Source organism: Lissotriton vulgaris, chromosome 3_1 (assembly GCF_964263255.1).
Source record: "Lissotriton vulgaris chromosome 3_1, aLisVul1.2, whole genome shotgun sequence".
NCBI classification, from domain to species: domain Eukaryota; kingdom Metazoa; phylum Chordata; class Amphibia; order Caudata; family Salamandridae; genus Lissotriton; species Lissotriton vulgaris.
Window position 1 is genome coordinate 1,592,578,840 of NC_141689.1, and position 26,704 is coordinate 1,592,605,543.

A 26,704-nucleotide genomic window follows, 5' to 3' on the forward strand; every position below is an offset into this window, starting at 1 on the left:
ACATCTTGGAGACCTCCTCCTTGATGTAAGCTCTGACCCTGTCAGTCACTCTGTAAGCCTTGTGCTTCACTGGAGGACTGTCGCCAGTGTCCTCGTCGTGGACACACCACTTGGTGACACCGGGAACCAGGGAGAACAAGTCAGAAAATTGCCCCAACAAGTGGCGACAATCTTGCTGTGGAGAGGTGTGGTGCAGTGGCCAGGGCAGCTGACTTCGGAGCACAGGGTTCATGGTTCGGTCATCGGCTCCAGGGGCAGCTCAGCACCATGTGACTCTGGGCAATAGCTCACTTAATTTCCACGATGGCCCGAGGGCCTTGAGACCTGTAAGGGTGAGTAGTTTGCGCTTTACAAATATGGATTTACATTTACATTTTGCTGCTGCTTGGGTGTCAGGGTGGTCGAGAGGCAGACCCCATCCACTGACCCATCCTGCTCTGTCACCGACAGGAGGTCCAGAATAGGCTCAGTCTCCTCTTCCATCCCATCATCCGTCGCTAAGAGCATGCCCACTTAGGACCTCTCTAAGTGGGCCTTCAGGCGGTTAAAGTTTACCAGGTTGGTGACTTCACTCTTGCGCTTCACCACCTCAAAGGGTCCAGTCCACCTGTCCTAGAGTGCACAGGGTTCAACAGGGGCCATAACCTAAACCTTCTGTCCAGGTTGAAGCTCGATCAGAGTGGCGTTCTGATCATACTACAGCTTTATCTCCTCCTGGCTGTTCTCCAGATTTGCCTGAGTGAGCTGTCTGAAGTGCCGAGTTTGGTTCCTGAAGGCCAGCATGTAACTGTAACACATCCTGGGGAGGTTTCCTGGGAGATTGCTCCCAGCCTTCCTTGACCAAACTCAAAGGTCCTCGTACTGAGTGCCCATACAGCAGTTCAAAGGGCCTGAACACTAGGGACTTCTGCGGTACCTCTCATTACGCAAACAACAGACATGGCAAGAGGACATCTCATTTATGCCTCATGAGTTCCTCCAGACCCATAATCATGCCCTTGAGGGTCCAGTTGAACCTTTAACCTCATCGCTGCTACACATATTCCCCTCCTGTGCTGAAAAATCATTATCATTATGGTTTCATGACGGAACGGTTCCGTCATCAGCACAGCTCCACTGTGCCTCATGACGGAACAGTTCCGTCATGAGCATCGAAGGGGTTAAACCAGCCCGTTACCTTGGGGGTGGTAAGGAGTGGTGAACTTGCACGTTACCCCACACTCCTTCCACAGAGACTTAATATAATTTGATATGAAGTTTGTACCTCGTTCAGACACTACCTCTCGTGGATACCCCAAGCGGGAAAAATCCCAATCAGTGCACGTCCCACCACGGGGGCGTCACTGTCTGGAGAGGTATAACTCCTGGGTACCCGGTGGCATGGTGCACCAAGACCAGGATGAACCTGTTGTCCATGGCTGTCTTGGGGTCCAGTGGCCCCATAATGTCAATACCCACCTGTTCAAAGGGGGTTCTGACTACCAGGAAGGGCTGGAGAGGAGCCTTGTAGTTCCTCCCACTTGCCTGGCAAGTTTGGCAGGTCCTACAATGAGTGTCTGCACTCTTCCGCATCTGGGGCCAGTTAAAATGGGTGACAAGCCTTTCGAAGGTCTTGTCCTGCCCCAGATGTCCAGCTAAAGGAACGTCATGAGCCAACCCCAGTAGCAAGGCTCGGAAGCACTGGGATACCACTAGCACACGGGCTGACATAGACTCCACAATCTTAGACTCGCTATTCAGGAGGTCGTTCTTCCAGTTTATCCAATGTGAACCGGTCTGATCACCTGCTGCCTGGTTTGTGGCTTGTTGACGCAAACCCACGAGAGAGGGGCACTTCTTTTGCTCCACGCAAAACTCTTCCCTGGAGGGCCCTCGCTCTTGCTGCCAATGGGTCAGTTCAGGTAGGTCCCCCAGTTCAGTCACTTGATTTCCCGTTGGTACCAGGGCATCCCCCTCGAGGTCTGCCTCCTCCTGGACCGCAGGAATGGTGGGGGCTGGTTTCCTGTGCCCCCACACTCTTCTCCTTAAGGCAGGTGTCTGGGCCATACTCTCAGACTCCAGAGTCTCTTGTACACCCTTACTAGCTGCCATTGCCCGGGTGGTCACACAGGCCCACTCCGGCAACCCCAACATCTCTAAGTGTGCACTTCGCTCCTCCTTCACCCAAGGGGAGCTCTCCAAATTCGTGCCCAACAGACAGTCTACAGGCATGGTGGGCCTTACAGCTACTTGAAGAGTACCTGAGACCCCCCCAATCAAAGGGAACCTGAGCCACCTCACACTGGCTCTGCGAGTTGTCCGCTGCACCCACGGGGTAGAATGCATGAGGGATCACCTGCTCTTTGGACACGAGCCGACAACTGACAGAGGTGTGGCGCTGCGGCCTGGGCGACTGATGCTGGAATCTGGGGATCACGGGTCGATCCCCGGCTCCAGCAGCAGATTAGCCCAGCACCATGTGACTCTGGGCAATAGCTTGCTTAATCTTCCCGACGGCCCTCAGCGCCTCGAGACCCTTATGGGTGATTGTTCGCGCTTTACAAATGTGCATTATTATTATTATTATTATTATTATTATTATTATTATTATTATTATTATTATTATTATTCTTGCCCCGGCGTCTTGTAGAGCCTCCACCATATGGCCATTTAAGGTCACCCACTACCTGTATTTCTTAGTGTTATCAGGCAGCTGGGTCCCTGGGATCATCTCACAGACTCCTAGTGAGACAAGGGACATTTCTGCGGGACCCCACCCACCTTCGGAACCCATCTCCTCCCATCCCAGGGCTACACTCGCCATCTGACGGGGTTGCACGCGGCGGTCTTTCGGAGTCCTTGAAAGGACAGTCCGCATAACGGTGACCCACCTGGCCACAGGTAAAGCACATGAAGGGGCCCCTCTGAACAAGTTTACCTGTCGGGCCTCTGATTTCTTCTCTTGGGGAGGCTGGGAACCTTTCCCTGGGTTCCCCAGGGAATTACTTTGGAGGCCTTTCTTGACCTCCCTCTGTTTACCCTTGCCCCCCCCACTCTTCTGCTGGGGACCCTGCCCACCTTTGGTGGAGTCTCCCACGCGACCCTGGTGGACCCTGAACACCCTATGTTAGCCAGGTAGGTCTAACAACGTATCACTCCCATTACTCACAAAGCAACCCCACAACCCTGCTCCCCAATCCTTCTCAGGGACCCGGTGGGCCAACATTGCGATTTCGTAGGCTGCAAACCATTGCCCTATAACTTCCTGTCTGTGAAATTCCTTTATCACATCTTTGGGAATGTGGACTCGGCCTTCTGCAGGCACAGACGGTGCACTGCCTCCAGAGGGATAGAGCTCTAGACCCTTTGCCTTGATCTCCAACTCCATCAACATTCACTCATGCTCCAATCACATTCTCTCCCTTTCTAAGGACACCCAGGTATACTCTAGATCCCTCTGACCTTCTATCGAGAGCTTGGCCATCTCCAAATTGTGCTTCTGATTTCTCTTTCTGTCTCCAACTCTGCGGGAGACAGGCCCTTGGAAGAGGTGCTACTGCCAGGCGGGGGCAGTACCCCTGCCCTGTCTGGAATCATTGGGCCATCCGGCTACCACACCTGTTTTTTGTTAATTTTTAACCCCTTGTTCTAAAGGTCAGGTTGTGACACTGGGTCCTCTTCCCTTTCTTTACAGTTTACTACAATGGAGCACGTGAACCTTTCTGTCCATACTATTTGATTGATATTGTATTGAACCATCACTGGCCGCTCCACATTATATACAGAAGGTTCGATGGCTTTCATTTCTCTACTCTTCTAAATGATCCAAATGGGGTGATTCATTCTAACGGCTCTTAATTCACTTTACAGGTGCCAACCCTCCGCTCTCTGCCAAGTAGAGCCTACGGGCCCCATTCCAACTCCACCACCCACAGTCAAGGATGGCCCATAGTAATAATAATATTACAAGTTTTATACACCCCTTTTTGCTCATTAACAAACAGTGACCCAAACTTTAGACTTAGAATTGTTTTCCATTCTTCCCAGTTGCCCTTTTGATCTAGTCCTGAGGAAGACCCCGCCGTAATGGATCTAACAGCCTACACTCTATTTGGGGTTGAAACGTCGACTGTGTTGTCATTTTATGCAAACCACTATCAACAGTGATTTGTAATTGTGATACTTTTTCTTGTTATGGCAATTTTAGTTACACAGACCATCACTTTTTGTGGCTTGCACAAGCCATTTATATTGTAACTAATTTTGTGTTCATGACAAAGTCACCATCTTTCAATTTCACCTTTACAACCCTCACTTAATGCACGTTTACCTTTCTTTTCCTTTCTCCCACTGCTGTGGGGCACTTGTGCAAAGTGTTTTGGAATTATATGCTGATTAACCAGCACCTACAACTATTCAATGTGATTACATAACATTGTATCAATTTTCTCTTAAAGCAACAATGTTATTTTGTTTAAATTGCTTTCAATTTGCACACATTCCTAGTTAATGCCCACTGGGACCACTAGCTACTGTACTAGTGTCAATGCAGGCACCCTTGCACCATAGGGTAAGGATGCATGCGTTGTGGGAATGATTGCTTATGTACAGGAAGGTGTCCCTTCCTGCACATAAGGAATCTTAAATGGCGAGTTGAAACATCTATGTATGCTGTTTGTGCAACACAGAAAGAAGTTGCAACTCATGATTTATAAAAATGATTGTTTATATGCGGAACGGGACTCCTTGCTGCACATACACAATCATGCATGGTGTTTTGGGGTTTCTATGTGTTCTGCACAATGCAGCACACATAGAAACAGCAAAAACGAAGCAAAATAAAGCATTTCTCCTATTCCGCCATGTTAAAGACCAGGTTTTTTTTGTCTTAATTTTGGTGATGCCCCATATTTACTCCACCCTTGTAAATAAACACGGGGAAGCGTCAAAATCAATGGGTGTTGTGGTGGAACCCCCACTGCAACAGCCATTGCCCCCCCTTTCACGCTAATTATAGAGTGAAAGGGTGCCTTTTTTACAAGGTAGTGTTAAACCATGTTAAGTGGCTTAACACTACCTTGTAAATAAGGCGAGGCCTGTATCGCCAAGGAACATCAAAAAAAGTGACATTCCTGTGGCAATAGGGACTTGTAAATATGCCCCATGGTGTCTGAAAGTTTTGCAGAGGTGGAGAGGTGGTGTAGAGTTTTCTCAGAATAAGGGAGAGAAGGAGGAACTCTCCAATAAGATGAGAATGACAGATGAAAGGGGAAACATAGCCAATAGAGGTGGGAAGGCTAAAATGTAAGTGAATAGACATAAAAGGATTTAAACTACTGGCTTTTAAGTAAATTGGTTAATTGGATGATGTCTTTTGAGCATCTTAGTTCACTGGTAGCAAGCTCGAAATGGAGGCGGTTGCTCCAGAGAATGATTGTGTGGTGCCTTTATATGTTTTTTGCATAATATTTTTTGTTATATAAGCATCAACATACAATTCCAAGGGAAGTGCCCAGGTAGGGACAGGGTATTTAACATCCAAGTTTAGAGCCAGAGTCCGAAAAATAATACAACAGGTAAGCAATATGGCTCTGTTCGCTACGCAACATCTTGAAGAGGGACAGACTAGCAGCCAGTGTCATAATGTAGACCATCACAACAGGACAATGGTAATCGCCCCACGCATCACTAGAAGGAGTACCTCTGAGCATGCACTAGGGGAAGCAAGGACCAAGGGGGAGGGACATGGAGAAAGGGGGACAGAGTGACATAATTTAGGGGGTGTCAGTGGGTTTCTTGCAGGGACAGCAGGCAACGAGAGAATGGCCAACTACATTCACCAGCAGTCACCAGGCTATTAAAGATGCCAAGACCACAGCAGGGTGGACAGTGGTCCACTCTGAGATTGACCGTGCATGAGGAGGCATGTGGGGAGGCAAAGAAGAAAGGATGTTGCCACTTGGGTGGGTGAAATTGTGGTCACTGCATTTATGGAAAGGAATGGGGCTTCACACCACCTCAAACTTGGGCAACTGGTTGCTGAGTTTGGATGAGATTCATTCACACCCTGTTGCTTAATGGAGTGAGTTCAAGCTGCCATTCACTGTTACAAGGCACGGTAGGTTGTCACCAATGGTGGAGGATGCAAAGTAAAGCTGTGGCCAGGGATGCAGCTAACTATCTATTCTGAGATGAGGCCAGGTCCTGGAGGTCAAAGATGTCTTGGAGGAGGGCAAGGTGAGGGAAAGGCTAAATCAGAGTCACATTAAAGCCTCTGAATTGGTCGCACACTTGAAACCAAAAGGTGGAGAAATCTGGGCAGGACCACAGATTGAGGTACTGGTCTCAGCAATACGCATTACAGCTAGAAAATGGTCATGGGCAGTAGATTAGTCCATTTGACCAGGGGGACCAGTACCAATCATTCAGGATTTGAAAATACAGGAATTTCGAGTGGGATTCCCGAAGGACTCTATTGTGATCAAGGAGCATGGACTCCCACCAGTCCATCTCATGGGCATTTCCTAGTAGTGGTTGCAAATGCAATTTAGTCGCAGTAAGGGACGGGCGATATTGGAGGATTTTGGTGAAGACCCAGTAGAGGTCCAATCTCACTCCGCACTATTGGCTTAGGGCCTGAACGTATCTTAATAAAGGGGACAGATGCACTTCCACTCGGAATGGGCCACAAGAGGTGCTAACACAGTGAGTTATGCCATAGGTCGTTGGCCCGGAGCCCACATTCAGAGAAGAGGTTCAAGAACTATTTAAGCCACCACTCATCAAAGAGATGATTAGTCTGCCATAATCCCTGGTCATGCCAAGCCCTCCAATAAAAGGGCCTCTCCTCGATGTGGATCGACGTGTTGTACCAGAGAGGGACTGGTGATGGAAGAGTGGAAAATTGCTCACTAATTTGTGTGCATCTCTGCATGCAGCTGCCATTGCACCCAACAGTGAGTTCGAGGATATAATAAGATCAGCCGTGAAAAGGTAAGGGGTAATACCTGGAAAGGAGAGTGGAGAACGTGGCTTTCTAGGCGGTCTCAGAACGGCATCTTGCAGCTTGGGTGCAGGTAAAGAGCATGCTGTGAGAAGTGGAAGGCCAGGCTATAGGAGGCCATGTGAAGTAGCTTCAAGCCACCCGCTCTCATGTCTGCCCACTGGCAGTTTACATGTGAGCTGGGTTTTCACCCTCTCCATATATACAATCTGATGCCTGCCTCAATGCGCATCAGGAGCAGTTTGGGGATCTCCTAAATAGGTCACTGAAACAGCATGCTACAGTCATTTTCACCGATTGGACCACACCCCACACGGACAGGTCAAAGTGAGTCTACTTTAAAAAGTTCTAGCTTGGAGCCGAGAAAGGCCTTTGTTAACATAGACTCCCAGGTATCGCAGGCCCATCAGCACCCATGTCATGTGGTGGCCCTGTATTCTTGCACTAGTGGTACATTTAGTCAGAGGGGTGACCTTGCTCTTGGACCAGTTAACCTTGTAGCCTGAGAGGATGGACACGTCTTCAATAATGGACATCACAGTGGCTCTGGAGATCTGCAGGTGGGACAGTAGGATGTCATCTCCATAAGACAGTGCCTTAATCTCCCTCACCACTGTGGGGATTCCCTCTACTTCCCTTGCCACACGAATGTTCAATGCCAGAGGTTCTATAGCTTGAAGGAAGATAAAAGGGGACAGCAGACACTATTGCTGGGTACCTCTCCTGATTGGGAAGGGTTTTGAGTGGAAGTCTCCACAGGTCACCTCTGGCGTCAACGAGTTGTAGAGGAAGAAAACCTTCCCAATGATGTCATCACCTAGCCTCGCATAGTAAATGACCTGGAAAAGGTATAGCAACTCTATCCAGTCGAACACCTTTTCTGCATCCAGGGAGGGGGCTAGAATCTCTGACAGGTCATCCCTCCAATGTCCCATGAGATGAGCCAGGGTGCTGAGATAGTTGTGGGAGCTGTGGCCTGCCACAAAGCCCACTAATAATGTGTGAACTAGCTGTGGGAACAGTTTTCGAAGACAAGTAGCCAAGATCATAGCTGTGCACTTAAAATCAATAGCAAGGTGGTAGATCAGATGATAACTGGCACAATCCAAAGGGTCCTTGTTTTCTTTGGGATTAGGGTAATAACCGCTTTATTAGAGATAGCTCCTAGAGAGATTTTGTCCCCCGCCTCATAGAAGACCTGAGTCAGGTAGGTGTTACAAATTCCTTCCCTTTTGTATAAAACTCACCCAGAAGCCCAGCAATTTACAGAGGGCAACGCCAGCCAACAGGGCCTCAGCCACTAACTCCTCCATGAACTCCTCCAACAGCAGTCTTATTTCTTCGTGTTGAGTATGGGCATGTGTAGGGGTCCCAGAAATGCCATAATCTGTTTGGTGGAGCCCTCAAGTCCAAGGAATATAGGGAGGAGTAGAAGGTAGCAAATTTGATGACTATGTCTTTAGGATAAACCAGGATGTGTCCCAAAGGCATCATGAATGGCAGAAATGGCCAGGTGGGATTCCCTTTGTTTCAGCCTACCAGGCTTCTCCTCATGGTAGCAGCAACACTTTTGACCAATGCCTACTTGGCTGCCCCTGAAAAGAGGGAGTTCAAGTGAATCTTAGCGTGGTCTAGACTGGTCTGTTCTGTAATGAGGGTAAGAGGCCAATAGTATATTGTGCTATTAAAGTGTGCACCTCTGGTTCCTGTGCAATGCATCTTGCCAGTGCTTAGTCCTGCATCATCCTTCTCCTCAACATACATTTTCCTGCCATCCACAGAACCTTCTGGAAGCCCACTAACCCCTTGTTGTCAGAAAAGTCAAACCAAATGTGGGAGTGCAGCCACTCCCTACCCTTAGGGGATTTATTAGCAAACACATTTTGGCTGGAGATGACGGAGGTACCCCATGTCCAGACCCAACCGAACCGGGCAGTGAACCGCATAGCGCCCTTCTAAGTGGTCATAGCTCATGATATGAGAGAGCAGGCCACCATGGAGAAGGAAGCAGTCAATATGAGACTGGGTCCCGTGGGGGCAGGAAAAAAGGTATAGTCCCTATCCGATGGGTGAAGGAGTCACCACACCCCCACAAAATCCTCCAGTAGGTCCTGTAGGATAGCCCTAGTTGTCCCTTGATGGCTTTCTATCCTCCCAAGTGGTCTAGGGATTGATCTGGTCCAAATTCCAATAATCTCCAGTAGACCAGGAGAAGACCCAAACGGCTGGTGAATCCTAGAAGCTTGGAAACAAAGCGGGTCTTGCCAGATGTGGGAGCATACATGGATCCTACAACCACAGATCGCTCTTGGATCCATAGCTTAGTAACATCCCATCAGTTCTCAGCATTAATCCCTGTTTTAAGGACCTTACACAGAAGTTGTTTCCCAATGAGGATAGCCTCCCCACATTTCTTAGTGCAGCTGGACATCGTAGAATGTTCCCCTTTGGTTGTCAAATATTCTGCTACTACTAATGACTGCTCCCACCCATTCACTCTTGAGCTTTGAGGACTTTGCAGTGGCAAGTGGGTCTCCTGAGGCAGAATGATGTCAGCGTGTTGTGCATGGAGGGGATGAAGGACTTTCTCACTTTTAATGGGACAGTCCATTGACATGCCATGATACTATATTGAGTGGATGGGACATCACCTGAGGTGGAATACTTGTGAGCACCGCTGCTGGGAGCAAGGCAACTCTGTATGGGGGACAGGGAATAGTGGGAGAAATGGTTGCTATCAGGTTATCTAGATTATCTAACAGTTAGTAGAGAAGAAAAAAAGAGGGGGTATGGGATTGTTGTTCCTCTTAAAGGGGGAGAGGGCAGGGATGAAGCTATGCATTTTAGGGTCTGGGCTCAAGTCTTCACCTGGCAGCACCTCCCTGTTTCCCACCACCCACTAAACTCTAGGCTTGAAGTCATACATGAGGTTACATGGAAATGGGTACATAAGCATGTATGTCAGCTGGACCGAGGAGGGTGCAAACAGGCCTCCAAGCACAACCAGGAGAGGGCGCCCACCTGCAGGATGGGAGGTCAGAGGATTCTATCAGGGGTCAATTTCTTTCCATTTCGGTCACCCAAGGGAGATGATGTAAAAGGAAGAAAACAGTGGAATGCATACCCGGGTGGGGGCCTCCAAGTCAACAGGGTACCAGGCAGCACCACAAGAAGGCAAGCAGCAAGAAAATCAGGCAAAACGCCACACTGTTCAGGAGCAATGAAAAGTATATGATCACCCCTTATGTCATTAGTCACTCCTCCAACATGTTGCTTCAGCTGTGGTTCTGGACGTGTCTGTGTCCCTGGGCTTGTGAAGTGCCTCTGTCACCTGATGCATGCCAGCATGTTCTGGGTCTCTCCTGCTAGAACTCCTCCATTCTCTGTCAGTGTGATGGGGGTTTCCACTGTCGAAGTGAGCCCGCCAGGTAGACGGTAAAATGTTGTCACTGAGCGCCACATTCATGGGGCATTCCTCAAGCATGTCCAGGAATAGTTCCAGTTTCCCTGGTGGAGAAATTCCTGTGTGCATCCATCCAAGATTACCATCATCCTCACTGGAGCTAGCAGTCCATATTTAATGTCTCTACTTCTCATTTGGGAACACAGCACCGGGAATGTCCTCCGTTTTCCTTTAGTGGTCACAGAGTAGTCTGCTGAGAAGGAGACACTGTTGCCTTCAGTATGAAGTGGTCCTGTCACTTACGTAGCTCCTGAAAGAATGGCTCTTGAGTATTGGTGCCTGTGCACGCAAGGAAGGATGGGGCACAGGGTATTGGTGGAGGCATGGAATGACTGGACCCGGTGTGCTCGCTGGAATTCCAAGGCCTTTGGTAGCTGAAGATGAAGGTGATTGGGTAGCATCACCTTCAAATAGGCAATCATGTCAGATTTCTCTGTGCCCTCTGGGTTCCCATAGAGGCAGAAATTGTCCCTGTGGGACCTGTCCTCTAAATTCTTGACTTTTTGTAGTAAGAAGTCAATGTTGCATCCCCAGACTGGCAGGCAGTCATATTGAGATTTTACTGTGTCGAACTGTTGGTCCACCATTGCCAGGTGAGAGTGTGAGGCGAACATCTCCTGCTGAATGGATTTCACCTCTGAGGCTAGGTCTGCAGGGAGCATAGCTCCTATTTCTGTGATCTCTTTGATGTAATCTCCATGGTCTTGTCTATCATGGCCAAAGGGGGCATTCCCGTCATCTGGTGGAAACGGCTCAGCGCCTCCAAGAACAGGCTTTGGCAAGTCGAAAGGTCATCATACAGGGTCGAGGTGGTGTGTGCACTCTCCCTAATGTTGTTGATGCTCACAGAGTGGTCCATACCATAACACCAGCAAGAAGAAGGACTCAGCAGGTAAATGATGCAGGGACCAGGTCAGCAGGTCTCTGGCTAGCCTGATCATGCGCCCTCTCAAAGAAGGTCATAGCTGCACAATGCAGGAGGTGAGGGGCACAGAAGTCTTAAAGAGATGAGAGTGGAGCTCCCTCCTAGCCAGCTGGCGTAGCTGAAGAAATCGTGAACCCTGACTCAGCATGAGGTAATCCGGGGGGGGGCGTAGTATCCTTGGGGACTCAAAGCCAAGTAGTGGTGCACTCCCCTCAAAATGACCCCAAGTTCAACCGAGCAGTATCTTTTGAGGTGGGCACCGGTGGTAGACAACCTTAGACGGCCAGGCAAGAGCATGTGCTGGCGCTGACTACCACCATCCGATGGGAACCTGTTGAAGCCTCACAGTAGCCAGGCAGGAAGGGCCAACTGGCCAGCGAAGGCTTGGCCTCCAAGGATGTTGTCACATGGCTGAGAGAGGAGTATATTCAGAGCTCCTCCTAGTGTGTGGATAGGGGCAAACTACTCTGACAGCATGTTGCAGAAGGCAGATGATTCACTGCAGCTGTATGCGGGTGCCACCTGTTTTCTGCTGCCCCTCTGGCAAGTCGGTGGAGCCATTTTGATGCCAAGAATGTGGGGAAAGTTCTCGATGGGGGCCTGTGACGTTTGGGGCTTCTAGGGGAGCTCAACCCTAGTGTCGTTCACAAGCTGTGCAGGATACCTTGTAGTAGCCAGGTGGGTAGCGGCTGGGTGGGCAGTGGTGGCTAGGCCCCCATGGATGCTGTCACAGGGCTTATGTAGGCACCCAAAGAGGGAAAAGGCTTCCAATTCGTGGTCCCTCTACCTCCTGGGATTAGATGCAGTGCTCTGCCGAGTGTGTGGGATCCACCAAGAACAAGGGCCAGTTACTCACTGCTGGGGTATGTGGCTGTCTGCCTGATCTCAATTGGCCCCTTGTGGTGTTGGCACAGCTGCCTGGATGCTACAGATGTAGGGTAAGGTCCAGATTGAGGACCGATCACTGATGGAGCATTGAGGTATGTAGGGCCTCTGAAGGAGCTCAATCACTGAGCTGTCCACAATCTCTGCAAAATGGTGCAGCCATCCCCCAGGGGGGTCAGAAAATGGCCTAGCAAAGTGGCAGCCACTTCAGGGATCAGTGCCCAAGCAGATAGTGGAGGTCTAGGCACTGTCAGCCAGGTGGGATTAGGGAGACATGGAAGAAAGTCAGGAAGAGGACATCTTGGTCCTCTCCAAGCTCTCCCCCTGCCTTCATAGGATCTTAACTTTTAGTTTCCAATCTTAAGTTTTCAAGATTCCCCAGTTCCTACTGCCACCAAATATTTTGAGAAAACCTTTGAGAAATTCTGGGTGCTGGTATTGAATGGACTTAAGAGAGATGCTTACCATTTCAAATAGTTTTTTTACTTCCATAGGGAACATATTCAGGCTTTTTTGCACTAGGGAGATATGATAATGTGTTCTGGTTCCAGAGATCAGCCTGGCAGCTGAATGCAGAATTGCTCACATAGGCCTAAAGAAAAGCTGGTAATGCTTGAGAGAATTTATATATTCCAAGAGAGAGAGAGGAAATTGGTCTGTATGTTAGATTAGTAGTACTTTTTGTGTTGGTCCAAAAATGTCATCCTGACTCCTTCCACTTGACTCAAGATGACAACTGCTAAGTAAAAAATCTCCCACTTCGGGATGGTGGTGATATTGGGGAACTTGTCTTGTGCGGGAGGTACCCAATCACATATAGCAATAGTAGATGTTAGAGCAAGATACCAACATATAATTAACTAGGGATAAATGTATCATTCTTTCATGCAGAACGCAGCAAGCCACCTTGCTGCGCTGTGCTGTATGAAAGGCAAAGGGCAGGAATGTACTGCATTTACCATTATAGGGTGCATATCTGTCCTTTCCTAGAGCTGGCAAACTTTTGGCTGCCAAGAGTCAATGTATGCACCCTTGCGTCATGTTTCAATGGTGCCTGCGTTGAAGGCAGGATTATTTTTGTGTAGGACAGGTCACTTTCATGCACAGAAACAATCCTGAGAGCCATTTTACTCTTTGTATGTGTGCTGCAGAATGCAGCACATGTAGAAAGAGAAAGAAACGGGGAAAAAGAAAGATATTTGCCCAATTATGACTTACTTTGGGAGGTGTAGCATTTGGACGCATTCCCAGGTCTACTCCTAATGGTAAATCTGGAAATGTGCCACAATCCATAGGTGGCAGAATGGGAACATCCAGGCTCCACTTATGGCACGCCTCACTGCACAGAGTAAAGCAAGGCAGTGATTTTCACTGCTTTGCAATACTCTAGATTTATCAAGCTGATATGACCTGGTTAACTAAGAACCCTAGGTCAATGGATTCTTTATTACCTGCTGAGAAGTGCAAAGGGGAGAAACAACTCATCTTAGGCAATACAACATTTCCGATGATTATGACTCAAAACATTACAGGCTCCGAATTCTAAGTTAATAGGTTTATTACAAAGCCAGGAACAACTGAATATACAAGCCCCTCAGGACGAGGTTTTAAAAGTACATGGGAACTAATACAAGCCATATCGACGAGTGAGCTTAATCCGATGAATCACGAAAATAATGAAAAGTTCCAAATACAGAACAAAGGCAAGGACTGCCCCAACATCTAAGTCAGACTTCCTCTGCGACTGAAAAGTGAAAAACATTAATCTATCCCTACTCTATCTCTAAAGTGGCATCCCTACTTAGCATTTCCCATGCAAGATCAATTAAAGGTGTCAGCTCGTGAACACTTCATAAGAAGTACACTCAGGTTGAATGGGGGAAGTAGCCAAAGCTACAGAGCTTGTTCTAAGAAGCTCCCTCTCTCTCGATCGATCTCTTCACCCCTTCTTCTCTCTCCTTTCTTCTCCTGACTCAACCCTCTAGACACTGTCCCTAATACAAAATGCATAGAAGTAAAACACGCCAACAGATCACCTCATCTGACTGGACACTTTTTATAGGTAAATTTCCACCGTCTTCCTCACTCCATCCAAGTTCGGCTCAATATCCTTGATTCCCAGGACTCCTTAGTGAGAAGAACACCGGCTCCCAATTATCGACATTGCATGTACAAAGTATTGTTTCTCCTCCATGCCTAACTCCTAAAACAAAAGGCGTTCGTTTTAACTTACAAATGCAGCTTCTTCTACCTGCAACGGAAACATGAGAACAGAACAACCTTGCATACACATGAAATTCGCTGACAACCTCCAAATGCGAGAGCTTACCAGGGACATTACATTTGCAGGCCTACACAAATCGGCCAACATAAGAATAAATAAACAGGCCTTTCAAATATACAGAAGTGAACATTTCATTTAGGCCTTTAAGTGTCAATTTATACACACAAGATAACAGTGTTTTCCTTTGCAAGCATCTACAATTATTACACGTTAAGCACAATTAATCATCTCCACGTGCGGACCCCAACATGATGCACGTTTAAATCAAAATGCATTAAATTACACATAGCTTTTTTGTTAGGCAAATGCAATATACTAAACTTACTCTTTTCAAACATTAATGCAATTTTAATTTCTCTTACATAGCACAAAGCAATTTCTATCAATTCACTTACACACGTTTTATTATTACAGTACTTTTTCTAATGAACAAATGTTCTACAACACTAGAACATAAGCGGGTGCAGACTAACCAGGATTATGATGCACCCCTACAATTTTGGAACACTATCATGCTCCATCAGTTCCCTCCTAAGATGACAAGTGTCATCATAACAAATCACACTCCCTGAAGAAAGAACTGACCTAAACAGAACTGGTAGCCACTCTTCCTTGTCTGAACCTCTCCATGCTTTTAATGTTCTCAAAATGACTGTCCTGCAGTCTCTCTATCCTTCACTCTTGCTCTCTCAGAGATCTCTTTACTCAATTTGCTTTATGCCACATATAAGCTTTCACCAATCCCAACATATTAACCACACAGACCACTATTATGATGATAGGCTTCAAGATGTAACCAAGAATTCAATTTCCAAGGGATGCAAACCAACTTCCTAACTCACCAAACCCTTTCCCCACTTTGTCCCAAACTTCTTCTGTGGCTAAGTCATGTTCGTCATGGTGGATCTCAGTGATATTACTTATATACTTCTTCAGATCCTTGCTATTATCTGGTATATAAGTTCAGCACTGTTGAAACTTCAGCATTTTACAGACTCCGCCCTCTTTTGCCAGTAAAAAATCATGTAAAGTGTGAGATCACAGGGGAGATAATGGTGCAGAGAAAGTGATATGAAGTGATATAAAACTGGTATCAGGGAATCCTTTATCATAATTTTAATATTAGGTACCCAGACCAGGATTAAAACAAAAACGTGGATGATAGGTTGGGGAGCTTATAATGAGACACCAACCCCTCCACTCTGCATAGGTGTTGACATGTTTCAGCCAGCAAAACTAATACCCCAGCTTTCCTCAGAACTCTCACCACTGTAATCCCTGTGTGCTCACATTCCTCCTTTAAATCCAGAAGAAGAAGGGGATATCACCTTTAGTGGAGCCCCTTAGTCTTGGAGAGGAACCTGAAATGATTAAAAAGACATAAAACAAGTGAAGTGTTTTGTGAAGTGTCCTTCGTACAACAATTACAGAAATTGTATTGTTATTACGGTGCATTATCCCCAAACACTCATATACCTCCATTAAAATACATGAGCACCTGCCGTCCACCCTAGATCAAAATAACCTACGGGTGAGGGTGTTTTTTCTCATAGTTTTATAGCTCGCAAAATTGCCATGCTCAATAGCCTTTATGACAATATCCAAGCACACCATTGCAGAATTTTGCAGTGCTCACTCTCAATTCTACAAAGTAAAAAAATTAGACCAAGATGTACTTCAACATCAAAAAGAACTCAGAACACCCCACAAACAACCTGCGCCAGATACTCGTAAAACTTACTGAGTTTACTAAATTCACTATAATTTAACCTGTGGCTTTCCTGTAACATTTTCGTTTTGGAAAAATCTACATCATACCTCTGTGCCAAATCTGTCATTTTTTTCAGTTGCTTTCCTTGCCTTACAAGTTACATCCTTTGCCACACATAGCAATTCATCTGGCCCATAGAGTTCCACCCTTTCTAAAGGTAAGCTTCAACTGATTATTTCATCTACTTCTTCCTTTAATTTCATCACGTCCAGCACTTTGACCCTTATAGAAGATGTAATCGTTCCTCAACTTGATGCACTACTCAACTCTCCACTCTCACTATTCTGATCTCCATGTTGATTCCCTTCCATTATGTTCCGTGAGACAGAGTGACTCCACAAAACTTCCTGAGCAATGCCTCCTCCCGTCATCCTTCCACTAGGACCTGGGTTTCCCAAATCCTCAAAACAGAATGGGAATTGGCCAAAGACCCTGATCTCGCTGCTTTTGGTTCCACTTGACCTCTAGAAGAATCTGCAGTGGCTGGCAAAGGTGTACTCGATGATATGGGTCTTGAAGAGTGACCTGTTCCACTCACTGTACCATTTCCTCCAGAACCAGTGCTTTCTCTTATTGCTGATCATTTTAAACTCCAGTTTTCAACCTGATCTGAATCGTATACTGATACTATGGGGGCACTATAAGAGCTTCCGGTAGTCTCGCGACAATATTAACTCCACTTGCTTCTGCACTCCTCCGTGGCTGTACCCCTATTCCCTCAGTTCCAGCTGAAATCCTTCCCCTTATTCCTGCACTAGATCTGCTGTGCTACTAATCTATCAAAAAAAGTGGGTGTGTGGGGGGTGGGTTTTAATAAGGGTAACCAAATCAGTGCATAGTGCTTTAAATATGGCAAAGGGTGACCTAAAACAGTGTCCTCTATTTTTTTGGCGTAATCATGTGGAGCTTGGACACTGGACCATTAACCAGCTCCTAGGTTCCCCCCTCTTTTTTTGATAGATTAATAGCACAGCAGCTCAGCTGAGGGACCTGATGACTTTTCTATCTCTTCTATGCTCTTTTCCTTTCTTTTCACATAGGAGGCTCTCAGACCTCATTCTTAAGGGAGAATATGTGGAAAACACTTTTGGAACACTTTGTTGGTGTGCATGTGGTGGAGGCTGTATTTCCGTCTACCAATTTCCCGCTATTAAAATAGGACTGAGCTATTCACAAAGTCTGCATATGTGTTAGGTATTAGTGCTATACCATGGTCTTTATCCGTTATTAGTACACATGCTCCTTTTTTAATTTGGCATTACAATGTTTATGGCATGATATGGAATAGAGGGGACCTCTTCCCTAGAAGAGAGTATTCGATTTACAAACGAATATACGCAGCCTGGGTGTAGACTGGTTAAAAGATACAGACGCACGGCTCAGTTTCTGCTATAGGGTGCCCTGGCAACAAGCCTTTGATTTGTATGCCCATGCACTGGGGATTAGTTCTTCCCCGTACACACATGCGCACTGCGGCTCAGATTGCACGCATGCGCTTCCTTGACAGGAATAATGGAGCGCACCGGAAGGAGGGACCGCCCAGGCACCTACGCTGTTTACTATACTGCCATTAGTGCATAATTGTCTGGTGATTGGACGGGTAGGTGTAAGGGTTGAGGCACCTGTGAAGAACTGTGAGTATATTTTGGGTATTGGGGACGAGTCAATGGAGCAATACGCTCTCAGTATGACAATAACCTAAGGACATCTGGTGTTTATACTGCCCTCTGTCATGGCTTTCCTATTAGCCCCGCAATGTGCGGGCGTCCAACGTTTACAGTCTTTGGAGCAACTCTCTTCTTAATAGGAGGTAAGAATACTTTGAGAGATGCTTACTTTTTTTTACAGAGCCATGGGCTATGACTTTCTGGGGAATTGTTTTTCTAAGGGTGTACCCATGTGTGGTAACGCAGCCTATTGCGACGATGGATGTATTTCATCCTTTCTACTACCTGGGACCCCCTGCGATTTGGCCCGCCTCTAGATGGTCTTGGGTAGCCCCACATGTCCTGAGTTCATTAAGGAGACCATTAATCTCTGACAGGTCTCATGCTTTTTACCTACTTCTTTCTTTATCATTGGTACGAGATGCACACAATTGTGGCACACTATGTTGCATTAAGCCAGTCTAATGCATACCCTTTGAACCCTCCATTTTTATTTCCGTCCTAGGTCGTGATCAGGAGCAGCGCAATGGCCCACACTGACATATATTATGGGTATTTACTTTTATTGTTATTTATGTTTTTACGTGCACTTCACTATATTTTTAAATCCCGGTAAACGTAAATCTAAATGTAGAGGTACTTGTATAGCGCACGACTACCCGGAGGCCTCTCGGTGCTTGTACAAATACCGCTGAGGAACTCTTCCTGGCTTTTCCCTTTGAAGTGCCCACTCCTGGGCACCCCCAAGGTGAAGCCAGGCATCCTAGCATTGTTGGGGCCGTTGTGGAGATTAAGCAAGCTATTGACCAAAGTTACAGAGTGGGACTCATGATTAGAATAGGCACAGAGGCAAGAATGATCAGGTCCGAGGAAATTGAGCCCAAGACCCGCCGAGGCTGGAATTGAACCTTGGTCCCGGGCCAGACTTCTGCATCAGGATCTGCCGCTCTAACCACTGAGCCACACTTCTTTACAGTCCTGAAGAAGCACCAATGACCCTTGCGGCAGCAGAGGCGCGAAACATGTTGATCGCTCTACATTAGTTAGGTACATTGTGCCTTTTGGGATTATACCCCTTCAATGGGCTTATATTCTGTGAAGGGTTTTACCAGATTGAATACCCTTTCTGGGTCACCCTTTGCTATTTTTAAAGCACTATGCACGGATCTGGTTACCCTTATTAGGACCCACCCACCCCCCAGCCACCCGCACGCATCATCCGGCATACTTTAAAAGAACTCTGATAAAGCGACCCTTCGGGGGACCCGGGGGGAATGGCAGCACCAGCCCAACGAGGAGCAAACCGCCTGATGATGAAGCATGACACGCTTCGGGGTGTGTGAGGGCAACAGGAGGCAAGACTTGTTCTTCCCCCTTACTGATGTGTCTGTCCCCCCTAGGACCCCCACTTTATTCTTATTTCTTCTGCTTTTGTAAACGCATGGGTGACTCTTTGCACCATGCCCTTGGAACAGTGTCCTCTATTTGTTTTGGCCCTACATTCGTAGCCATGTCATGGGCTGGGGTATCCTCGGGTGGTGCTTCTTCCCTCACTCGAGTTACCACTCCTCTATCTCCCCTACAAAGATCCACATAACCTTAAAACATTTCATGATGAAATCAACTCTTTTACCGACCAAATGTTTTCGTCCTACTTCCTGATGGGGATCAACCAATACCAGCGCAACTTTACACCAACCGATCTATTGCACAGCGGCACACTTCGATGTCACCCCTCCTCTTCACTCAGCAATTCCTCTCCTTCACAATCTCTGTCTTAACACACTCACACAACTCACTCAATCAAGTAACTATTTGTCCACCAACGACCAAACACTGACATAACAGACTGTCTGTCCACCATACGACCGGAGAGTCACAAGCAATTGTCTACCTCAATCTGGCAACTGTCTTTCCGCGAAACAACCGTACAACTGCCTTAGACCATTTGCCCACGAACAACTGGACAGTCGTATAACTAATCAATCGGATCCAATCGCTCAAAATCATTCACACACAGTGACCCATGACCTGTGTCGATCACTCAAACACTCGCACTCTCGTTCCCTATCATGAGTGGTCTGTCGATGATGTCTCACGACTCCCACAATCAATGGTCAGACAATTACAACTCTGGGTGTCTTCCACACCACAATCTATCTATCCCTAGATCTTAGGCTGCTCCTTGAGCATGCTATCAAATAACACAAAACACATGGACCGCGCGTGCCTTCAGTCCGAAACCACAATCACTCAACTTTCATCCCAAATCCGCAAGACATCACGCAATCAAATCATCATCACAATCTAACAAACACATCCCTATTCATACTCACTCCATCATGAACTGCTGTCCCCGTAGCCCCGTCACTCTTCATCGATCTTCATCAAGTGCCGTTGTCCTCCGCTCTCGATCCTCTGGACAACCTTCTCTTGGGCTCTTTGGAGCTCTATGACTAACTTTCCCTAACTTCTCCCCTTACTGCATAGCTAACCGTCCTCTCGCAACCAACTGATAAGGCTGGGTTCCGCTATCAGAAAATAACTAGGAACCCTAGGTCAATGGATCGTTTATTGCCTGCTGGGAAGTGTAATGGGGAGAAACAACTCATCTTAGGCAAAATTTCCGATGATTATGACTTAAATGATTACAGACTCAGAATTCCAAGTTAGTAGGTTTATTACAAAGCCAGGGACAACTGAATATACAAGCACCTCAGTACGAGGTTGTAAAAGTACATGGAAACTAAAACAAAGCCATATCTACCATTGAGCTTAATCCGATGAATCATGAAAAGAATGAAAAGTTCCAAAAACTGAACACAGGCAAGGACAGCCCCAACATCTAAGTTAGACTTCACCTGCAGCTGAAGATTAAAAAAAATTATTCTATCCCTACTCTATCTCTAAAGTGACATCCTTGCTTAGCATTTACCAGGCAATATCAATTAAAGGCGTCAGCTCGTGAAGACTTCCTAAGAAGTACACTCACGTAGTACGGGTCAAGTAGCCAAAGACACAGAGCTGGTTCTAAGAAGCTCCCTCTTTTGATCGCTCTCCTCACCCTTTTCCTCTCTCCCTTCTTCTCCTGACTCAACCCTCAGGACTAAGTATGGGCGGATTTTGCGGATCCACGATCCGCGGATTTTGCGGATTTGCGGATCGTGGATCCGCAAAATCGGCGGATTTTGTGGATTTGCGGATCCGCGGATTTGGGGTGGGGCTTCCATGCGAGTGCACATGCCTCTTGTGTGTTTAAAAGTTCTGAGAAAGATCAGTTGAGCAGATGAAGAGAAAGAAGCCCCTGGTCACAAGAACAGCACGGGTATTGTGCTCGTGAAAGTCAAGGATGCAAAGGCCTCTATCCAGCATCACAGCTGATGTTCCACGGTAGATTTGGGATGAAGGCACACCTGTCCAGCCTCGACGGCGCTCACGATTGTTTTTGGGCTAATGAATGAGTCACTGAATTTGAGCTTCAACTAGATCGAGCGACCATGTGTGTGTTACTATGCAATCGCCCCGAAGGGCGCAGGGGTCCCTGAGTGAGCTGTCCATCATAGTGGGTAAATGGCGGGAAGACGGTGCAAACCGCGAGTGTGTGGGCGGGGCCAAACAGGCATGGCTTCAATGCAAGTGCACATGCCTCTTGTGTGTTTAAAAGGTCTGAGAAAGATCAGTTCAGCAAATGAAGAGAAAGAAGCCCCTGGTCACAAGAACAGCACGGGTATTGTGCTCGTGAAAGTCAAGGATGCAAAGGCCTCTATGCAGCATCACAGCTGATGTTCCACGGTAGATTTGGGATGAAGGCACACCTTCCCAGCCTCGACGACGCTCATGATTGTTTTTGGGCTAATGAATGAGTCACTGAATATGAGCTTCAACTAGTTCGAGCGACCATGTGTGTGTTACTATGCAATCGCCCCGAAGGGCGCAGGGGTCCCTGAGGGAGCTGTCCATCATAGTGGGTAAATGGCGGGAAGACGGTGCACACCGCGAGTGTGTGAGCGGGACCAAACGTGCGGGGCTTCAATGCGAGTTCACATGCCTCTTGTGTGTATAAAAGGTCAGAGAAAGATCAGTTCAGCAGATGAAGAGAAAGAAGCCCCTGGTCACAAGAACAGCACAGGTATTGCGCTAGTGAAAGTCAAGGATGCAAGGGCCTCTATCCAGCATCACAGCTGATGTTCCACGGTAGGTTTGGGAAAGGAAATTACACTAGCCTGGCCTGTTGTAACTACTTTACGATGGCGCCGGCAAGCTGCCAGCGCCATCCTAAAATAGTTACTAAATTAGCTTCAACAGGAAGCTCTAATAGATAAAATCGAGCACCTGCTTTATTTTATCTATTAGAGCTTCCTGTTGAAGCTAACTTAGTAACTATTTTAGGATGGCGCTGGCAGCTTGCCGGCGCCATCGTAAAATAGTTACATCAGGCCAGGCTTCAACTTTTGCCCCTGGATCCGCCGCTCGCGGATTTGCGAATTCTCGGTAAATTCGCGGGAGTTCGCGGATCGCGAATTTACTGAAAATTCGCAAAATCCGCGAGCGGAACGGATTTACCGCTCATGCTTACTCGGGACACTGTCCCTAATACAAAATGCACAGATGTAAAACACGCCCACAGATCACCTCATCTGACTGGGCACATTTCATAGGTAAATTTCTACCGTCTTCCTCACTTCATCCAAGTTTGGCTTGATGACCTTGATTGCCATGCCTCCTTAGTGAGAAAGAACACTGGCTCCCAATTATCGACATTCAATGTACAATGTATCGCTTCTCCTCCATGCCTAGCTCCTAAAACAAAAGGCGTTAGTTTTAACTAACAAAGGCAGCTTCTTTCACCTGCAATGGAAACGTGAGAACAGAACAACCTTGCATACACATGAAATTTGCTGACAACCTCCAAATGTGAGAGCTTACCAGGAACATTAAATTTTCAGGCCTACACAAATCGGCCAACATAAGAATAATCTAACAGGCCTTTGAAATACACAGAAGTGAACATTTCGTTTCGGCTTTTAAATGTCAATTTATACACACAAGTTAAGTTTTCCTTTGCAAGGATTTACAATTATTACACGTTAAGCACAAATAATCATCTCCACGTGCAGAGTCCACATGATGAACAGTAAATCAAAATGCATTGCATTGCACAAAGGCTTTTCATTAGGCAATTGCAATATACTAAAGTTGCTCTTTTCAAACATAAAGGCCATTTTTGTTTCTCTTTCATGGCACAAAACAATTTCTATCAATTCACTTAAACACGTTTTATTATTACAACACGTTTTCTAATGACCAAAAACTTTAGAAAAAGCCAAAAGGGCATTATTGGTTGTGAAACAGTTGTTCAGATTGTAATTTCCTATTGGGTGACAAGTCTCTCTTGCTCTAGGATCAATATCACAAAATGTAATCAGTCCAATGTCCAACCCTGCTATAAGTAGCTAATCTTAGTCTGTAGGAATGTTTTAATTAATAATCCATATACACTATAGAACAAAGAACAAAAACAGGTTCTTAGTTTTATTAATGTAAGACAAAAAGGAAAGAAATAGTTTTCATGGTGGGATGCGAGCACAATCGGCTTAGCATGCTAGTAGTGACGATGTTAATCTGTGATTTATCATGTGTGTAGTAGAAAGTTCTTCATTGTATTCATATAGCCAATCCTATGGTATTTCTCTAAGGACAACTTGTAGTTCCATTTATTATGGGTAATAGTTTGTGTTGCTAGAAAGAGGAAATGGTACCATATGTCTTTGAATGCCTGTCATTCATCGTTCAGTTTGCAAACTGATCTTTCGTATGTGGCCACTGTGGACAGGGCTTTGATCCAGTCATTGTGCTTCAATGGGGTGTCCGACTTCCATTTCCTAAGTATGTACAACTGTGCAACTGCCAGGGAAGAGTGTATGCATCCTTTATTGTGGATGTTTATCCCTGTGACATTTTGCATGTCATGTAGTATTGCCAGTTCTGGTGAGCGGAAATGCAGCACACATAGAAAAAGCAAAAAGGAGGAAAAATAAAAGTATTTCTCCTCATTGTTCCATTCTAACGCCTGGTATTGCATTGTGTTAGCTTTTGGAGCTGACTCAGATTTACAGATCCTTGGACACTGGGGCCTGCTTGCTTCAAAAAAGCAATATGTGTTGCAGTAGAACACCCACACCAACACCCATTGCACATCCCTTTCACGAAGATATCCGGATTGCGGAGGGGTATCATTTACTATTCCCACTCCTGTCAGTGCAACAGTAGGGAAAAATTGTTGGATTGCGGTGAGGTAAAACTTACTAGTCCTACTTCAGTCAGTACATAGTAGAAAAAGTGTTAGATTGTGGAGGGGTAAAATGTACGATTCCCACTACAGTCAGTGCAATACTAGGAAAAATGTTCGTTTGCAGAGGGGTCAAATTTAATATTCCCATTCCAGTCAGTACAATAGTAGGGAAAGAGTTAGATTGTGGAGGGATAATAATTACTATTCAAACTCCAATAAGAACAACGCTAGGGAAAGTGTTGGATTGCGGAGGTTGACAGTTATTAATCCCACTCCAGTCAGTGCAACAGTAAGGAAAGCGTTGGGTTGCGGAGGGGTAAACTTTACTTTCCCTACTCCAGTCGGTGCAACAGTAGGGGAATGATTGTATTGCGGACGGGTAAAATTCACTATTCCTACTCCAGTCATCGCAACATTATAAATAAACATATTCTTTTCAACATAGTAAAATATTCTCAAAAACATAGTAAACAATTAAAAGTATAAATATGTAAACATAAAAATACAAATATGCATTATATTGAAACTGAAATAAAATAAATACATATCACAATGTCACATAGTTTTTAAATAGCTACAAATAGCTACAAATACTATTATAATTTAAAAAAATATCTTCTTAACATAATAACAACTAATAAGTAAAATAATATTTATATTTAAAAAACAACACAATTAAAACTTACAATAATATACAGCATTCCTGCACAGACTCTACATATACTTGGAGTCACTGTGGATTTTTGTACTAGAGATAGACCATCTTGTTCATTGTAACCTATCCCTACTTTTGGTTGGAAGTATCTACTTTGATGACTCATGGCATTGTACTTCTACTGATTTCATTCACGGGATCAGTTGGACCAGATATGGATTAGAGAATCAGAAATTTTCTTTGTGCAACTATGAGGTGCAACGAGACTCACATATTACTGAGCAGTCTTTATTTCTGAAGTTATTATATTCAATCTAAGCCCTGAAGAAGTCCCCTGTGTGGGACGAAACGCGTCGGCTGTATGGTGCTTCATTTATACTCTTGAAATAAAAGATCTGAAACTCAAGAAATACTATCGTTCGCAATTCATTGTATAATATATAATGCATATTACAATTTGTGGTGCACCTTTGCTGTTGTGAATGTTAAATTGAATTCCCTAAGGAGTAGGCACTGTTTGCGGTGGGTGCCATTCAGTGTGCACACAACCCCAAATAAAATTTTTAGGGGAAGATACATACGTAGGGTTATTGTCAGGTAGGTGCTGTCAGGAAGAAGGTACCATCGTTGGGTCGCTGTTGTCTTAATATTATACAGCATACTTAAAAAAAATTATGCCCTATATTTGAAAATGTTATGACTTATAATACATTCAACCCTATACCCTAACAAAGAATACAGCACAGATTTAAAATTGTTATTTAAAATAATATTATTTACACATGTTACATACTTGATTATTACTTAAAATATTATTTAATGAAAATGTATTCTGAAAAAATGTATAGGTTATTCCCACCCCACCTCTTATCCGTATAAATAAAACAACACACAACAAACATATAAATTAAAAAAATATTATTTTCAACTTTTTCAAGTTTAAATCTTTAAGATACGGCGCATTCCTGTTTTTTTTCCCCTGCGCCGGCACACAATGGGCTGCCTGCGCCAGCTCAGGCACCTTTGCATAATGGTGCAAGGGTGCCGGCCTTGCGGGGATAATTATTTTTGTACTGGAAGGGACACCTCTCTGTACAAAAATAATCATAAGAGGCTTTCCTCTTTCTATGTGTGCTGCAGAATGCTACACACTTAAAAAAGGAAAAAGAAGGAGAAATAAAGATATTGCTCCCCGTTGCGCCTCCCCATGGAAGGCATAAGCTTCTGACACGCCTTAGATTTAAGATTTCTCGTAAATCTGGGGCAGTGTCAAAAGGCCATGGATGTTGCTGGGAACGCCCCCAGCAACGCCCTTTGCACGCCCCTGTAACCCAGAACACTGCTTATAGGGGCTGATATTTGTCAGGCAGCAGTACGCCAAATAATGTGGCTTAGTGCTGTCAGATCAATATCACGCAGGCTTGTAAGGGAGTACCAAGAGCGTGCGGGCTCTAAGAGTAGTCACCAGATAATTACTTCAATTTTCTTCACCCTGCAGCTGTAAACGAGACACATGCGCCTTCGTGTCGATTGAGTCCAAGACTGTACAATACCGGTGCTCTCTGTGGATTTGGAGTTCCTGGGTTACTACTTTTAAAGGATCCCCAACGATCTTTTTAGTTTTCTTCAAATGTTGACTGGCATATAATAAGTTGAGACATGATGCAAAATATACAGACAGAAAAATGGTATGTACCTCTTAATTATAAGTGAGGTATTAACCTGAATGCAGCTGTTTGGTTTACATAGTCCAGTCACTATAGCCAGTATTTTCCTCCAA